The 18,623-nt window shown below is 38.3% G+C and overlaps 1 long non-coding RNA gene across 4 annotated transcripts in view; it reads left to right on the top strand.

Moving 5' to 3' along the window:
- The window catches only part of LOC134291600 (uncharacterized), a 427,606-nt gene continuing 408,983 nt past the window's right edge, over window positions 1–18,623 (top strand). For all 4 annotated transcript variants that reach the window (XR_009999178.1, XR_009999176.1, XR_009999177.1 and 1 more), the window contains exon 1: window positions 1–1,887. This is a non-coding gene — a long non-coding RNA (uncharacterized LOC134291600). The remainder of the gene's footprint in view (window positions 1,888–18,623) is intronic.

The following is an 18,623-nucleotide window of genomic DNA, read 5'->3' as shown; positions in this document are numbered from 1 at the left end:
CGACGACGTCGCACTTTTTACGTATGCGAGGAGGAATCACCATCATCGTCGTCGTCGTCGTCGTCGGTCTACTGTGTGAGTGTTGGTGCGCGGCTCAAAACACACGCGTTCGAACGGTCGTTCACCCCGGGTCCCATATTATATCGTACAGTCATTTCTCTCATCATAGTTGATCAAACGGTCGCAACTTTTTCATAGTCTCTAATGTTTATCGCCTGGTTTTCGCCGGAAAAGTCGGTTCCCGCAAGTTCTCTCCTGGACTCGGACTGTGGATAGTTTTTAGTAGGATCTTTGGGTCTACTAGGCTTGCCTTTTAGTGTGCTGCTCTCTTATCGTCGTCGTAGTTGTCGTCATCGTCCTTCTGAGCAGCAGCAGCAGCAGTAGTCGTCGGAGTGGAGTGTCGTTGGCTGGCAAGATTCGAAGCAGCAGCAGTGCGGTGACCCCTTCGAATGGCAGAATTCCATCCGATTCCGTGAACAGTAGAGTGGCCCAAGGTTATTTGGGGGAAAAAAGTGGTAAGTCAGGAATTTCAAGTCTTGCAGCAGTTTCGGGGAGTAAACTCGGCTAGTAATTATCCCTGGCAGGTTAATTTTACTACGAGGATATATTGCGCATACAATCGGAATTAAAAATGTAAGAAAAGAAAATCATCCAATATGAGAAATAAATGTGTCTGTTCTATACTCTTGTCTAAAGTTGGTGTTAGATTATAGGAACATTGTCCTAATGCCTGATTTGTGAACGACCAAGAGGCATGTAAGACAATTTCCACAATAAACTCTTGTAACCAAGATAAATAATAATTATCTTCGGATTTATTTCCGGTTTTTACTAGTTGCTTTCATACCTGGATGACGATTTTCATTTTAAAATAAAAATAAATATACGCCGATTACAGCGTTACTTACTTTTAATTAGAAAATCATAAATTTTTATTAAAGATTTTATCCTTTTTTTAATTGTTCTCGCTATAACTCATAGTGATCCCAAGAAATTAAAAAAAAAAATAGGGAACATTACTGGGTATGTCTGCTCTTCGAAACTGCTGCATGGTCTAAAATTTCTGAATTTCATGCATTTTGGGCCAATCTAGTGAACAGTGCCGAGACTGCGTTGGAAGAAAGGAAAATTTCCTGAAAAAGTGATAAGCTCCTGGTGACGATCCTGAATTTTAACGTGTTTTGTGTATTTTAAAGTGTCTCAATCCAGTGTGTAATACGAATCCCCCGAACCACAGTTTCATAAATCCGTGTAATCTTGAATTCGTGAGGGAGCGCGAGGAGAGGGGTCAGTATCAATTGAAAGTGAATTTATACGCCCGAGTACAGCAGAGACAAGGCGTTGCTGGTGCTGGTGCTGCTGTAACCATGATAAGAATTTGGAGTGAAGGCACCCCTCCTTGGGGTGGTGCAACCACCGAGGGGGTGAACAAGTGATGAGGGAGCACGCACAATGCGAAAGGAAAAGAAGACTGGTGCTTCCGAATGAAGATTTTTGTTTTCAATGACGTTGAGAGCATGTGAATGAAAATGCAAAAAAAAACAACCTAATCATAGAAAGTGAAGAAGTCGAAAAAGCAATATACTACGCGTAGTGAATATTTCTCAAAATAAAAAGTGAATAAGGATTGAAGAAAATTTTAAACTGAATAACGGTTGTAGATTGGATTAATCTTGAGAAGAAAGAAAAGTAAATTAAAAAGGACTGTATCGTTGTGCACTCAGAAGAAAAAAATCGAAGAATAGTGCGTGCCATTTTTGTTCTGCCAGAAGCCAGAAAAACCTCCTCGATTGCAGTTGTGAATGAGAAGACGTTTGGTGCCCGATAGCCGGAATACTTAGGGACATACATAATCGGATTACCGCTGGAGCTATTTTGATGGTCAAGGTTAGTACATGCCAATATGGCTGGCTGGTGCGAATTATTCGCATCGACAACGGTGGGCGGGTTATTCCTATCACACACGATTAACCAGAGCTATACGATTGGCTTTTGTTATCTGTTCATTGATTTCGGTGTACCTGAAATAATTTTTCGGTGTCGTTTGATACATCAAGTTCAACTAGCGCTTATCGTTTTAGGAAACGTCAGCATTCAAAACATTTAGAGGTTAGCAGGTAATCTCAAATTTACTTAATATGATATGTTGTGATCAAAACATGCTTTATTTTAATTTTTATTTTATTAAACTCGTTTCAGTATCACAATAATTATTTATGCAAAGAGATGTTTTTTTTCAGCACGAGTCGTACATTTATCCAACAAGGCTTGCCAAGTTGGATAAAACGAATCGTGCTGAAAAAAAATCGAGTTTTACAACGAGTTCCATACAACATTTTAACTCTTTAACTCATAACTCATACCAGTTGCATAATGAACCAGTTCGGAAAAATCAACCATTACGATACCAAAATGAGTTATATAAATTGAAAATTATGATACTGAATTGCATAATGGTAATATTTTCGGTAATTGGTTCATTATGCAACTGAAATGAGTTGTATAATGACTAATCATTGTCTGAAATTTGGATTGCAATTCATAGTAAAACACTACTTTTTCAGCACACGCCTTATTCATCAAATTAGCAAAGAACTGAGCAAATGCATGACTGCAGAACAAAACTTTTTTTTTCAACTCGTTACAAAACCAACAATTTTTTGAAACATTGGAATGATGTTTTTTCTTTCTATAATTATAATGGTATTATTTTTAAAAATTTCTTCAGTGTTGTTGCCCTTTGGCTTGACAATATTTTCAATTCTTCAGAAAACTGTCCTACTCAAATTTTCCATTGATTTTCCTTGATTTGTAAAAACGCTCAAATTTGTTTCATAATTTTATTTATACAATCCAATATCATAATTTCAATTTTATACTACTCATTTCAGTATTATAATGACCTATTTTTCCATACCGGTACATTATGCAACTGAGATGAGTTGCATAATGAAAAATGGTTGCATAATGTTCATTACGCTACTCATTTGAGTTGCATGTTGCATTATGAACATAAAGTAACTCAAATGAATTGTATAATGAAAAAAAAAACTTTGCATAATTTTTTTATGCAATTCTGTATCATAATTTCATTTTTTACTACTCTTTTCAGTATCATAATGACCCATTTTTCCATACCAGTTCATTATGCAAAAGAAATGAGTTGCATAATGAAAAGTAGTTGCATAATGTATATATGTACGTTGAGTTATTTGAAAATTATAATTGACCACACGGATTGGTATTACCGAAAATTTGCACTTCGTTTTCGAACATCTACCTCTATATAGTTATCCGTCGTATCAAACAGAATGCGAACGACGCGCTTGATCGCCTTCTAGGTACCAATTGTTCTTCCTCTACCCAATGGTTGGGGAAGCGATGCCTGTACTATAGGCAAACAGTTTCAAACAATAAATAAATCGCTTTCGCTCTTCGTACATAGTACAACAGATATGGTTATATTTGAGGTTTAGGGGATGATGATTCGATGACATTTGAATTACCTTATGTTAACTAAGTTACCGTGTCATTAATTGGCTCGATAGCTTAGTTGGTAAAGCACTTGTCTAGCGAATAAGGGTCCTGTGATCAAATCTCACCTGAGCTATGGATTTTTTTCCCAATTTAACCAATAGCTTACCCATCTGTACATATGTACGTTGAGTTATTTGAAAATCATAGTTGTATAATGTTCGTTATGCAACTCATTTCAGTTGCATTATGAACATTATTTTACTCACAAGAGTTGTATAATGAAAAATCATTGCATAACAAGCCTCGTTGGATAAATGTACGAGTCGTGCTGAAAAAACATCTTTTTGCAACTCGTTACATAAATAACTATTTTCAGCCTAGCATACCTTTACGAAGTCTAATATACCAATCATCTCAGTTTGACGATTTGAGAAAATGTCTGTTCCTAATGTGTTACAAAAAACGTAATTTTCGTTTCTCAGACGTTTTTCGACCGATGTGGGTTCTCTAAGCACCAACTAAAAACTACAATATCCTAGTAGAATGCCAATACAATTTATACTTATTGAACTTTTCGTTATTAGCATATCTTACAAGAAGGTACTTGTGAGCAAAGTAATGTTTGTGGTTATGTGGTAGATATGTATCTTGGGCGCTGTCCATAAACCACGTAGTCTCATTTTTGACTATCTCAGACACCTCCCTTCCACAAAATTACCGAAATTTGTATGCAGCGTAGACTTTGGCCTGAAGCCACCTACCATGCACCACACCCCTATGAGTCTACGTAGTTTATAGACAGGCCTTCAGTGTATCTGAATCAATTTCCCAGACATTTATCAATCGAGCATTTACTGCATTTTTGTAGTAAGAACAAGCTACAAACAATGTTTTTCCCCTGATGCTGCAGGTTCTTGCTGATTGCTTGACGATGAAAAAATCCTCTGAATGGTTATTCGAAAAGCAAGTTAAATCAAGAAGGAATCTGGATAACCGTGGAGCACAAGGTTAGCTTCTAGACATAGTACATATTTCCTTTAAGCCGATGATGCTGCAAATTTCATGTGAACGTGGATGAACCTGGGAGTTAAAATCCATCTAGAAATTCCGCTACGAGGATTTTTCCACAAATTCGATCAGAGTTTCTTTCTGTAACTATTTTAGAAATACCTCCAGGAATGCCTGCCAGAATTCCTCACAAGATTTCTTCCGTATTTTTCACACCATTTTTCTAGGTATTCCTTTTTGAACTTTTCCCGGATATACTTCCGGATTCCTTTCTTTTTCAAGATTTCTTTCTTTTCCAGGATTCCTGATTTCCGACCAATTTCTCCTGGAGTTTTTCACGGGGATGCTACAGAAATTCTTCTCGGTATTGCTCCCAGAGTCTGAAATCCGAGATTTTCCCCGGACTTCCTCCTACGTTTTTCCTGAACAATTTTTCGTAAGATAGGGTAATTGATCCGATCATGGAGGAGTTAAGCGCTGGATTCATGTTTAAACCACAATTTTATCGCCCCAAGTAAACTTTTTACATGGATTGAATTGAAAATAATAAAATCCATCCTTAATCTACGGGAAAATAACGAAATATTGCCACTTTGATGTTGTTATGAGCATTTTATTCGTTTTTATCTGAAAGAACATTGTGTTCCTAATGTTGCGGTATGTGTTCCTAATGTTGCGGTATTTTGTTCCTATTGTTGCGGTATCCCATTGAAATCATATGGGATACCGCAACATTAGGAACACTACCGCAACAATAGGAACACAGCAGCAAACACATTTAGGAAAATATTTTTTAAAATAGGTTTTTGGGCAAATCATATGCAAACAAATGGTGCAATCTCATAATTTAAGCACCATACATCTATTAAAAATACCTTTTGGTAACATTTCAGTCGAAAAAGTGCTCAATTGCCATTACCGCAACAATAGGTACTACCACAACGATGGGAACAATTACCCTATCTATCAGAATTTATACCGTTTTATCTAAAAGAATATCTTTCGGGGAAATTTGTAGAAGTTGTCGCGGAATTACTCTCGGTATTCCTTCTGGATATTTTACGCGATTCCTTCAGGTCTTCTTCTTCTTCTTCTTCTTCTTCTTGTTCTTGTTCTTCTTCTTCTTCTTCTTCTTCTTCTTCTTCTTCTTCTTCTTCTTCTTCTTCTTCTTCTTGTTCTTGTTCTTCTTCTTCTTCTTCTTCTTCTTCTTCTTCTTCTTCTTCTTCTTCTTCTTCTTCTTCTTCTTCTTCTTCTTCTTTATGGCTATACGTTCCCACTGGAACTTGGCCTGCCTCTTTTCAACTTAGTGTTCTTTGAGCATTTCCACAGTTATTAATTGAAGGGCTTTCTTTGCCTGCCATTGCATGAATTTGTATATTGTGAGGCAAGGACAATGATACACTATTCCCAGGGAGTCGAGAAAATTCTCCTGACCGGAACGGGAATCGAACCCGCCGTCTCCGGAATGGCGATTCATAGCCTTAACCACTAGGCTAACTGGAGGACCCCTGGAGATTTCTTCAGGTGTTCCTCTTGGAACTTCCTCAGGATATCTTCTCTCAATTTCTCTCAGAGTTGCTACCGAAGTTATTGCTGGGATTTTTATTAGAGCTCGTCCAAGGAGTTTTTCATATTTTTTTTTGCAGGAGTTCCTCTCGGGATTTTTTCCGAGCTTTTTCCTTTAATTTCTTATAGAGTACCTTCTTGGTTTTCTAGAGTTTCTGCTGCAATAAATCTAAAAGTTCTCGCAAGGATTATTTCCACCTGAGGTTTAGTTTCACCTGGGGTTACTCTCGTTGTTTCTCCTGAGACTGGAGGCGTTAATATTAGATGAAATTTTGTAAAACAAAATCTGAACAAATTGAATCGATTTAAAGAATTTCTAAAAAAAAATGGAGATTTTTTTTGAAAATATTCTTGAGGACTGATTGGTGAGTTTCTAGATAAGACATCGTACACAAATTACGTAACGCTATAGGGGGAGGGGGGGAGTCCAGCGTAGCGTTACGATCCATACAAATTATTTTGAGCTTCCATACAAAAAGCGTTACATGGGGGGAGGGAGGGGGTCTGAAAAGGCTGATTTTAGCGTTACGTAATTTGTGTACCATGCCTAATTACCTGAGGGAATTCCTAAAAGGTTTCTGGAATGAATTCCTGGAGCAATCTTCTGAGAATTCCTCAAAAAATATTAGAGGAAGTCCTTTAAGATTTTCTGGAAGAACTCTTGAGAAGAATAGCTCGAAAAATCGCAGGAGGAACTTCAGCATAAATTCCTGGTGATATTGCTGAAATAACTGACGAAATCCTGAGGAAGTTTCTGGGGAAATTTTAAAAGAAGTCCTAAGAAATTCGCTGCAGACCTTCCGGAGGAATTACTATATGAATTGCCGGATGTACATCGAGAAAAAAATGTTAGAGAAACTTTTAGAAGATTGTTTAGTACCTGGGAACATTCCTAAGAAGAATTTCTGGCAGATATTCCAAAGAAATTTCTGTAAACTTTCTGCTTGCAATCAAAAGTGGTAGTCGCTAGACCACCAAAATCTTCTACTACAAGAACTAGAACGATTCATGCAGAAATTGATCAGAAACAGCTCAGAAATTTCTAGAGGAGAACATCGTAGCAAATATTGTAGACATAAAATCCTACTGAGTTATGCATTGAGTTATCTTGTGGAATGTTGACAGAACTTCTTGTAAAATCATTAGAAGGATTCATTGTGGATTTCCTCAAAGACTTCACTACCCAAGTAACACACTTGTCACGGAAGAGTCACAGCAGCGCAGGTTTTTGTTTCGCAGAAGTCACTGTGACTTATTTCTAACAAACAAATACTTACTTGCTAGAAGTAAGCCACAGTGACCTGCGCCGCCGTGACTCTTCTGTGACAAGTGCGTAACTTGGGTAAGTAATCATTGGTGAAACTATGAGAAATATCAGACTTTTTTATCTTTTCAACGAGATTTTTAACACGAGGCTTGTTCATCGCGGTGATCCACGGATTTACTTTCCTTCCAAAGGACGAACCAACATGCTGTGAGTTTGTCGGGAGTGCGATTCGATCCCAGGTGCTTGGCATGATTCAGGGTGGCCACCGAACCGGGAAAAACGGGAAAACCGGGAAAAAATGGGAATTCGGAACGACCGGGAAAAAAGCGGGAAAAGCCGGGAATTTGGAATGATTACCGGGAAAATTGTTGTTAAGAGTAACTTGATGTGCATATTTGAATGTGTACACCTCATCGAATCTCTGCAAAATCAAAGCCAAACCCAAATACTCCTGGGATACTTCTACGAAATCCCAAGGAATTCGCCTGTGCAATCATTTGGAATTTCCCTAAGAAGTTTCTTCTAGAATTCCTCTAGGTTTTTGTACCGCTTGATTATCTCTTGGAATTCGATGAGATTTTTTCGAGGAAAAAGTTTAATACATCTGAGATTTTTTCAAAAGTTTCTTTTTGGATTAACCCGTGTCCTTTCTTAAATTTATTCTAGTTTTTTTTTTCAAGGAATCTTTCCGAAATTTCATCAGGAATCCTAATAGATAAGAAAATCATAACCACTAAACTGGGTTTTAATCAAGACAACCTATTGCAATTTACTCAAGAGTTTCTTTTAAGATTCATCAAGATTTTCCTTCCGCAATTGTAACAGGAGTTGCTCCAATCTTCAAAATTTCCTATGGGAATTCTTCCCAGATTTTTTTTTTAAATCTCTCCAGAAAATTGTTCCTTTTCTTCTTGGAGCTTCCTCTAGGGTTTCCCTAGAATTTTCTTCTGGAATTCCTCCGAAAGCTTTTTTTAGAAATCAATCGGGAGTTCTTTCTGGGATTCTTTACAGAGTTTCTTCTGGTATTTCTCCAGGATATCATTCTGTTACTCATCCATCTCCACGAGTTCTTTGCACGATTTCTGAAGGAGTGCCTTCTGAAACTTTGATTTTGAAATCTTCCAAGAAATTTTGCTGAATTTTATCTTTTTTTTTATACAGTAATGTTCCGATTTTATCACGGCCTCCACGCGTCAGTCTTTTATTTTTCATTTATTTGTTGTTACATTTGATAACAAGAGTTTTCACTCTTCTTTAAAATAAATGTTGAAGGCGCGTTTTGCAACGTTAAAAATATTAAATATGCATATAGATTTTGTAGAATCTTTAAAAGCATTTTTGAAAAGGGGCGTGATAAAATCGGACAATACTGTATTTGCTTTTGGAATTTATCCAGTGTTTCTTACTGCGTTTCCTTCAAGAGTTCTTCTTGGGCACCCTCCAGGGGTTTATTCAATGAAACCTCCAGGAGTTGCTTATGAAAGTTGCTTTTGGAGTTGCTCCAGGAGTTGCTTTTGGGCATCTTTCAGAAGCTCTCTCTGCAAATCACCCAGGAGTTCCTTCTGGATGATCTCCCAAAATTTCTTGCAAAAACTTTACGATAGCTATTTCTGGAAATACTCCGGAATCCTGAAAATCAAACTACTGCGGGAGGATTTTAATCGAGAACTCTTCCAAGAGTTCCTTGGGAAACCTTCTAGACATGTGGGAGATTCGTTTGGGAATCCTTCAGGAGTTCCAGGAGAAATCCATAGATCGAATTCATGATCCCAGACCAATAGTTCTATTCCCTAATTGCCAACAGACTAAAATCCTAAATTTCCTAAAGGAACCTCTTCCAGAATAAACCCATTAACCCTCGAGCGATCGCGCTGTTGAGTTTTGTACAACACTTTGAAATATCTCGCTTTTTGTGTTCAGTATTAGCGTGGTGCTGGTTCTTCTATCCCAACAGTTGCAATGGATATGACGCGCCCTTCTTGTGACAAACCATCCCGTAGAAAGCTTGACAAGTAATGTAAATTTCATTATTCACCCTGTTGGATCATACTGTTGGAAGGAGATTCTCTTTATTCCGTGGATTTCACGTAAGTGTCTCTACTTACGGGTCCGCCACACCCCACTTTGGCCCTTCATACAGCGGTGTGTTAAAGTCAGTGTGGTAATGAAATTGATCTTTGTTGTTAAGTGGAACTGCATGCAGAGCAAGACTCAAGCTAGGATGGTGGCTACCTACATACATACATACATAGTATTAGCGTGGTGCTGGCGGTGGTGGCCAACCGCGCTAGTTATGGACGGTTAAGGAATCTAAAGGAATCCACAAAAGATATACAAGGTGGAATCGCTAACAGAAGTTACTGAAGAAATCCTAGATAGTATTTTTGGAGTAATCGAAAGATGAAGTCTCGGACAAAACTTTGTAAGAATCTCCAGATGTAAGTTTTTGGGGGAATACTCAGTTGGACATCCTGGAAGAATCCCCGGAAACAACACCAATGAGTTTGCGTTAGGGCACCTACGCTAATGAATAAAATTTAAAAAAAATGGTTCGATTATCCTCCATGTCCCGGATAATCGAGTGCGACCTTTTCTGATTTGATATGCACATGTTACCTTTTATAGATCTGTCATAGTTAGCTACCACTTCTACACTTGTTTTTTTAAGTACAAGAAAATAAGTAAAATAATGAGTGAGGGGAAGCTTGAATTATGCACTATTTGGAGCTGAATGAAAATATGTTGTAAGTAATTGTGTAGCATACGCCTTTTATGTCATCATTGGTAGTTACTTCCATTTTTTTCCATAGATGGTTTACGTCAAGAATAATATTAAACTATAAATATCTAGACTATGTACTTCACAGGATTGCAAGTGCATTTTTACATGGTACTTATCATCCATATGATACGAAAATTGGGCGTTACATACTAAAAAAATGTGCATTTTAAAAACCAGGAAAATTTTAGAAATCGTACCGGGAAAAAGACGGGATTTTCAAAACTTATATTTAGTGGCCACCCTGATGATTGGTATGTGTTCTAACCATCCCATCAGATCTGCTCCTCTTTTTAAAAAGCACTGTCTAATTAAATCTTTAGAGGAACTTTTACATCTCTAAAAAATGTGATGGAATTTTCAAAATGTATGTTTATAAAATTGTATGTAATCCCTGGTAACAATTTAAAGTTGTACATACGTTTTACAACTATTTTAAAGCAGCCTTCATTTGAACAAAAGCTGTGCGCAAGATTTACAATCCTTTATTCAGCTCCTTAACCTTTAGCTGATTTGAGGTTCATTGAAATACTGATTCAAAGCTTGATATGCGCTTAATCAGTAATCAATATTTTTTTAATTGAGGGTAAAAATATAAAAAAAGACATCTTTTTAAGCTTATTTTAAACCCATTTTCGGTTTTCTATTTCCAGAAGAGATGTTTAGATCTCCTGATTTATAGCCACTCACTTTAGCATTACACGATTTGTATACTTATCCTCGAAATCGAGAGTATTACTTGTTGTGTCTGAATAATCAAGAACATGAGCTGAACTAAGTCCGTATTCAGATTGAAGAAGCTATGTGGACTCTACGAAAACATTGCTTGGGTCAGCTGTCAAAAAATATTTCATTAAAGATAATTAATTCTGCATATTGGTGTATGTTTTGAAGCTGGTTACAAAGATGAATAATATTCTATTCAACTTGATATTCAGCCATCTACGCATTGCTGATTAAAGAGGTTGAACAAACCATACCTCAAACCAATATTCAGCTGTCATTGTGTTCAGCCACTGACACTATTAACCAGCCAATGTTCAGCTAATACTCTCACTGTTCAGCATTCATTGTCACTTGGGTTGGGATGTAAAAAATATAAATATCTACAAACGAACCTTTTAAATCTTTAGAACAACTGTTCGATTGTTCAAAAAAATCCATTCAATATCTTTTTTTTTTCTATGTGTTCGCTCAGGTACTTATGAAAACATATTAGAAATGTAAGAAAAAGTGAAGGGTCGATGTACCGAAGATGCACTTATTTTCCTTTCAATAAGATCAAACTACGCATAAACAGAGAGAGAGAGAGGCCCATCTTAGCAATCCATTTCCCCCACAAAGTGCATTGCCCTCGGAACAAGGAAGAAAGCAGAAAGGTGTTCTTTTCATATTCTTTCCACTTATGTGCCTCGCATCCACACATCCTTCCTTCTCGGTGCGGCCATCACGTGAGCTTGACTCACGTATGATGGAAATGTACCGGACCTTGCTTCTCACAAGCGCACAAGGCCCATCCATCCATCCTGCAAATCGACCGACCGACCGACCGCGTTGGATAAATGTTTTGCCCTTCGTCTTCGTGGCCGCCGCCGCCACATCCATTCCAGTCCATTGTCGTCGTCGTCGTCATCTTCCAGGATTGTGAAAATATAGGCCTCTCCTCTCAAGTCGACAAGGCGCGCAATATCCCTTTCGGGTCGTCGGATTGCTTCTTGGCAGGCATTTTTGACTGGCGGCTCCGCTCAGCTCAGCACAGTGCGATGCGTCTTCGTCCCTAGCCACACATCCTTCCACATATATTTCCCTCGCTCCATCGTCGTCGTCGTCATCATCGTTTTTGTTGTTCCTTCCATATCTTTCTCCCAACATAAGGGGTTCAATGACCTTTCGTGGGCTCCTTTTTTCCTCCGTTCGTTTCGTTCTTCAGCAGGCTGTAGCATAGTTTCTTCCTCGAATCGAACATGCCGACCCGAAATTTTGCCGCGCTTCGGTGGTTCTGGGAAATTTTTCAAGGATTGATGGTTTGATGGTGCTCTGGCGTAGGCCAGAGCAAGCCAATGTCCCGCCACAAGATGCGATGACATGTGGATGATCGGTTTGGTTGTAAGGATCAGCAGATGAACAGCGATGTGGATGATAATGGATGATCGGAGAAATTGGCAGGTATCGAACTTTTTTCTACGAATTTTGAATCTCTCCTTCAGATGAATTTATAATTCTAGTTTTCCTCCTTGATAGTATGCCGTCCCAATCAGTGTGAAATCTTAATGTATAATGTAATTTACTTACTTGTAGACTCATTCATCTGCCGGGCTCGTGATTCAACAACTTTTTTACAGTTTGGGAAATCGCAAACGTTTGACTTATGATAGTAACCCCTGTAATTAGCTAATTCACAATTGAGAAATGAAAAGTTGCAGTTCACATATGTTGCAGTAGATCTTATATGATTACAAAAAGCCTAAAAACATCCGTACCGAAACATGTTTTCATCATATTACCTGAACGCAACCGTCTCCGCAAGAATTCACCTTTCTTCCCCATTGGTTCCGTCAGAACATCACCTTGATACAGCTGCAAACTTTCTCCCAATACCGAACCGGCTTCTCGGTTGCCCTCTAACCAGCCAGCCAACAGCCTGCATAAAAAAGGTGGAGATCCCGTCGCCACCGTGACGACACCAGAATTCACACAAGAAGCAAAAAAAAACGCGAAGTCAGAAAAAAACCCTCCAGAACGCTTTTCTCGTCCTCTGTGCTCTGCAGCCCGCCGCGCCGTGTGATGCAAGCGAGCCCGCGAGGAAATTATGCGAAAAACGAAAACAACAACAACATCAACAGAGGCAACAAAAACAATCCAGCAGGCTAGAGGTTCTTCAACTTTTCACACTACATATACCACGATAGAGGCCGGTCGATGCTTTCGGTGTATGTAGCGGTTTGCCTACGTAATGGATGTCCATCGGTGTGTATTGCCAGTTTTTAGCGTTGCTTGCTGAGGCTGTGTACACTTGTACACAACACAGGCAAGTCGAGGTTGACGTCGTCGTCGTCGTCGTTGGGCTCTCTCGTGCGATCCGCATGCAAGAGTTTTGTTGGGGTGCTCTCACGCTTCTCCTGATGCGCGAGGTTTTCAGATCGTTCGAGAATGGGATTCAAGCAACATTCAACAGTCGGATTCTATGCTCCCGTAGGTGGATGAGGATTGTGTCAAGTGTTGGGGAATTTGTTGGAATTGAAAAGTATTGCTTCGATGACATCAACTTTTTACTGGTTTTTGATGAGATAAAAAACAACTAGAACTTTGATCCTAAAAATCAATTTCGAAAAGATGTTCAAGATTCCATACCGGATGGATTACACCTGAAATACTATTTAGACACACCTAAGTAACTCCTTTTGTAGTATTTTGCATACATTTTATGTAGGGTTTCCTCAAAGAATTCCATCTATTGATTATTCCAGAAATACCATCTAGGATTCATGTTGGAATTTTTATTGGGATTTTCTCCAACAGTTTCTGAGGATGCCGCTTCTAAGGATTTCTCCAGTTTAATTTCTGGATTTTTCAAGGAAATCCTTCAGAAGCTCGTTCAAAGATTCCTGCAGAGGTTTAGTCTGAGATCCCGAGCATAGATTTAGGAATTTCTTCCGAAATTCCTAAGAGAATTTGAAATAAACTTTTTGAAGACTCCTAGAAAGACCTACTGGAGCAATCCTAGAAGAAACTTTCGAAGGAATCCTAAAAAAATGCTGTATGATTCCCCAAGGATCTCTCGAAGGCTTTTCTAAACAAGAGAATTTTCGGTTTCAGAAGGAACTTCTGGTGGATTTCCTGAAAAAATCATCAAGAGATTTCCATAATGAGTACCAAGAAGTCTCCCAGAACAAAGTTTTTAAGAGGCAATTACTGGATTTGCTGGAGTTTCCTGGGCGATTGCCAAAATGAACTCTGGAGCATTCCAGAAGAAGCTTCTGGAGGATTCCCAAAATAATCTCCTGGAGGATTCCTAGAATCATCTCCTGGAAGACTCATAGAATATGCTCCTTGGAGGAAACGCTTTAAGAAACCCTGGAGAAATTCTTCATTCTTGGAGACGGTTATAAATAGAATTCAGACGAAGCTCGAAAGTACGGAAGGACCTCTTGTACGAATACTTAAAAGAACTCTGGTAGGCATCCCAGAAGAAACTCCTGGACAAATTTTGAAGTTATTCCTGATAAAATCCCAGAAACACAATACGCCACGAGATAACCTAAAGGAATCCTAGAAACTTTCTTGAATGAATCCTTAAAGGAACCCATTTTTTTCTTCCATAAACAATGTGGAGATAATCTGCTCAATATACACCTGAGCGGCTCAGGCCTATGTAGTATGGGGTTGGGGACCTTCTCCTACAGGCAACGTAGAAGGCGGGAATACAAACAGTGAGGCCTCCGCATATCCAGAACTCGCAGGGGACCCCTTTCCAACCGCGGATCCAACCCAGTAGACCGACGCCACGACAGCAACGTTACCCAGGATTAATTTAAGGCGGCCGGTGTCACGCCGTACACCCAATTGTGAATTGCTACCACTAGTCATTTGAAAATCCAATCCAAGGACCAGCAAGTGTACGGATCAACAATTCAATTATTCTGGTATCGAAAAATTTCTTGAAGACCATGTGCTGCAATAATAAAATATAGTTTACCTCTAGGAGTTTCTTAGAGATTCTTAATGAAATTTCTTTAAATATTTCTCAAAGAATTCTGGGATTATTACAGGAACGCGTTTTATAATTTCAGCAAGAATTTCTTCAAATATATTACCAGGAATTTCTTATGAATTTTCTTCAGGATTTTTTTTGGCATAATGTCCTCTAGACTTCTTTTCTGAAATCGTTCGTGATATTCCTCCATTTTCACCCAGTCAAAACAAAAAAGCTCAATTCGTACAGAAATTCATTACATGTTCTAGAGGAGCTCTTCTAGCAAATCCTTCAGAAGTTTCATCAAAGATTACTCAATTTTTTATCAGTAATTCCTCATGTGATTCTTGAAGCAAGTATTCATCTTCAATTATTCCCTAAGAAATTAAGATTTTTTTGCAGGAATGCTTTCTGAACTTTTATAGGAGCTCTTCAAGAGATTCCTTCTATAAATTCTTCCGGAGATTCTTCTTCAGAAATTTCGCTAGAAAGTACTCAAGAGATTTTTCTAGGAATTTCTTGAAGTGGTGTCCCAGAATATCCTCAAATATTCCTCCAGGGAATGCACGTTACACTTCTATATGAATTCAATGAAACCTCTCTTCAGGGATTCTGTCAGACTGTTTTCCGGGGACCCTTCAGGAATCCCTTTAGAGATTCTATCAAGGATTTTTTTTTTCGCGAAATAACTTCCAGGCATTCCTTTAGAGATTCCTTCAAAAATTCCACTGCACAAGTGGATAACTGACACTGAGGAAGATTACAAGTGGTAGTCGAAATACGCGTATCTGACAAAAGATAAGCAATTAGGGCGGATTCAAAAGGTACGAAACTGATTACATTCATTCGAAGAGGGTATTCTGCTTAGAGGGTTCGAAAAGTCGGTACAAGTTCGTCCAGGGTTTGCTTCAGAACATACTCCAAGAATCTCTTCAGAACTTTATTTATTGATTTATTCAAGAACTCCCCCAATACCTTTGTCTGCTCGAATTCCTGCATAAACTATCTCTAGTATTCCTCCAGAAATTTTTACTAGGTTTACTTCAGAAATTGCTCATGAATGAACATTGGACATCTCTTTTTTTCAAACTCCTCCAGAAATTTTTCCTTGAACTCCTCTTAAAGTTTTACATTGAAATAGTATGAAAAAGAAAACTTCTATAATTTTCTTCAGTAATCCCTGATAAAATTTTCCAAGGGATTCCTAGAGGAGTCCTTGGAAGAATTTTCGAATGAACAGCTGAAGATTTTTCTTTGAAAAGCTCAATTAATTTCTAAAAAAATTCTGATGAATATTTGTTTATGGAATCCTTTGCTAACGTTCATGGAATACCCTTAAACTATTGAAGGAGTCTCTCGAAACATTTGGAATTCCTGAAGAAGTTTCGGAAACAATTCGTGGAGAAACTTAAGAAAGAATTCTTGAAAGATCTTTTGAATAAATCTTGTCTCATCTCTGTAGAAATATCTGTAGATATTATTTAAAAGATTAAATCTCGAAAAAAAACCCTGAATGCTGAAAAAAATCTTCGAGTGATACCTGGAAAAACTGCTGGAGAAACCCTTGTTAAATTTAATAAGAAATTTTTAAATGATTATCATTTATCAAAATAAATGGAATTTCTGAAAGAATACCCGGAGGTATTTGCGAAAGTTTTTTTAAAACAAATCCTGAAAAAATGTCTGGAGAACCACTTGAACTTCTGTAAAGTATAGGGTAAAAGTACTAGACTTCGCCCCCCTAAACCATTGTATTATCTGAATTATTAAGTTTCAACATAGATTATCGACAATAATTTGTGTTTTTTGTGAATGTTGTTTATCCTCATGATAGACCCCTAAATTTAATCCTCGCTCCATCTTCGTTCTAATTTTCGCCTCCTGCAGATGAGTATCAGTTTTCTTCAATTTGACCATGTTTTTTTCTTGTCGTAACGTCCCAACTGGGATGAAGTCTGCTTCTCAACTTATAAAAATATACTTTTTGAATTGAAAAATGTCTCATACACCTTCCTCGAGCGAAAATAAACAGAATAAAGAAAGGATGACTCAAATCGGTTGTTCCTTTCGTGAGGTATGTGCGGTACCATGTTTGGCATCCATTTATAAATAAAGAACTAGAAAAACGAGTCAACTAAAAATAACGCAATCCAATTAGTTGATGCTAATGACAAATCTTGAATGCAAATTTTAAAGGGAAATAAACTACAGGAACTATTTACATGTAAATTTCTACAATAATCGATTAACAACGAGCATTGATTGAAATTTCAAAGGACATTTATTGTTATTTAATATTTCATCTCGTACATCAAAAATACAGTTTACAGCAACCACCGGTCACTCTTTCGCAAACGATTGCGTCACCTTCTTTTCGCGATCCAAAGATTTCCCAATTTAAATTACCATACGTTTAGTACCACGTTTTTTTTGGGTTCTTTTTCATTTTTCTCTTTTTGCATTTTTGATTTAGCTCTGTTTACCTTTAATTCAGCCTTCTCCTTTTTCTCTCGCTCAAGAGCTATTTTACGTTCTTCTCTGGCAATCTTTCTTTTCTGTTTTTCTTCTTCCAATCGATGTTTCTCCTCATCTTTCATTTTGAACTCCTCGATGAATTCGTCGGACGTCAGAACATGATATCGCTTAGATTTATACTCCCGTTTTGCTGATCTTTCCGGCGTTGGCGGTTCGTTAAGAAAATCCTTTAAAGGTCTTGAAGAGTTCTTATGAACATCCTCCACTGTTGAGGCATTCTCAATCGATTCTGCGCCAAGAGCAAGTTCTATTGTTGATCGGTACTCAACACAGGATGACGCGACACCTTCTGTTGACTCCGGGTTGACAGGGACCTCTGCTTCATGGGTCAATATGCTGCTGTCTCCTTGGACTTTAGTTGAAACAAGGCTCATTTCCGCTATCGAACCATATTCAAAGCTGCAGAAAACATCAGCTTCATCAGCATTCTCTGTGTCCGAGTCGAAAACATCTGGGTGGCTCGATTGTAATTCTGTATAAATGTGCTGAAGAACCTGTTCTTCATCGTTCTCCAAGCACACGAAATCACCCTTGAATTTCTTGACTCTTTCTCTACCAATAAGTTCCGAACACCTTTTAATCGTCCGTTTTGCTGCCTGGAGGTCCACTTTCAAATTCTGCGGGTCTTCTGGCATTTCAGAGGCTTCTGTAACATTTCTCGACATAACCGCTGACTTTCCCAGACACTTATCGGAATCGATGGTATTGTAATCCCACGGGAATAGTCCCGAGGCCCTGAAACCATTCTTGACGGGTTTCACCGTCAAAGATTCTCGCAAACAATCTTTAAGAACCACAGCCGGCTTAAAGAACCGGCTTCTTCAAGTTATCCCCAATGAAACGCTCGACAGCTTTCTTCCATCCTGTTTTCAGTGGTTTAAATGCTGCAACATCTGCCTGCTGCATAATTCTGGTGACATTCGGATATAAGGATATCAGTATGATCCCTATATGTATCACGACACATAATCGATGTATGGATATTTATGTGACTACTATGTCCGTTAGTAATGAAAATCGCCGGTTTTTTAACGTTATTCTGCTCCAGATGCTCGTTAAGAACTTTTATGTAATCACGAAAGACGTCTATCGTGTCGTCATCCACCCATTGTCGGACTTCGCGATTCCCCATTTCGGTGGAACAGATTCGGCCACAGATTTGAGTATCGTTTTGTATGGGTAGATTATAGTTGGCGGTACCGTCTTACCGGATGCAAAAAAGGAAAACATAGTGGGGATATTTACTTTACTGGAACTCCTTTCAATGTCGTAGACATTGTGGTTGCCGCGTATTGCTA

This window comes from Aedes albopictus, chromosome 3 (genome assembly GCF_035046485.1).
Source record: "Aedes albopictus strain Foshan chromosome 3, AalbF5, whole genome shotgun sequence".
In the NCBI taxonomy this organism is placed as follows: domain Eukaryota; kingdom Metazoa; phylum Arthropoda; class Insecta; order Diptera; family Culicidae; genus Aedes; species Aedes albopictus.
Note: the sequence above shows the minus strand (reverse complement) of the source record. Positions and strands in the feature narration are given on the sequence as shown.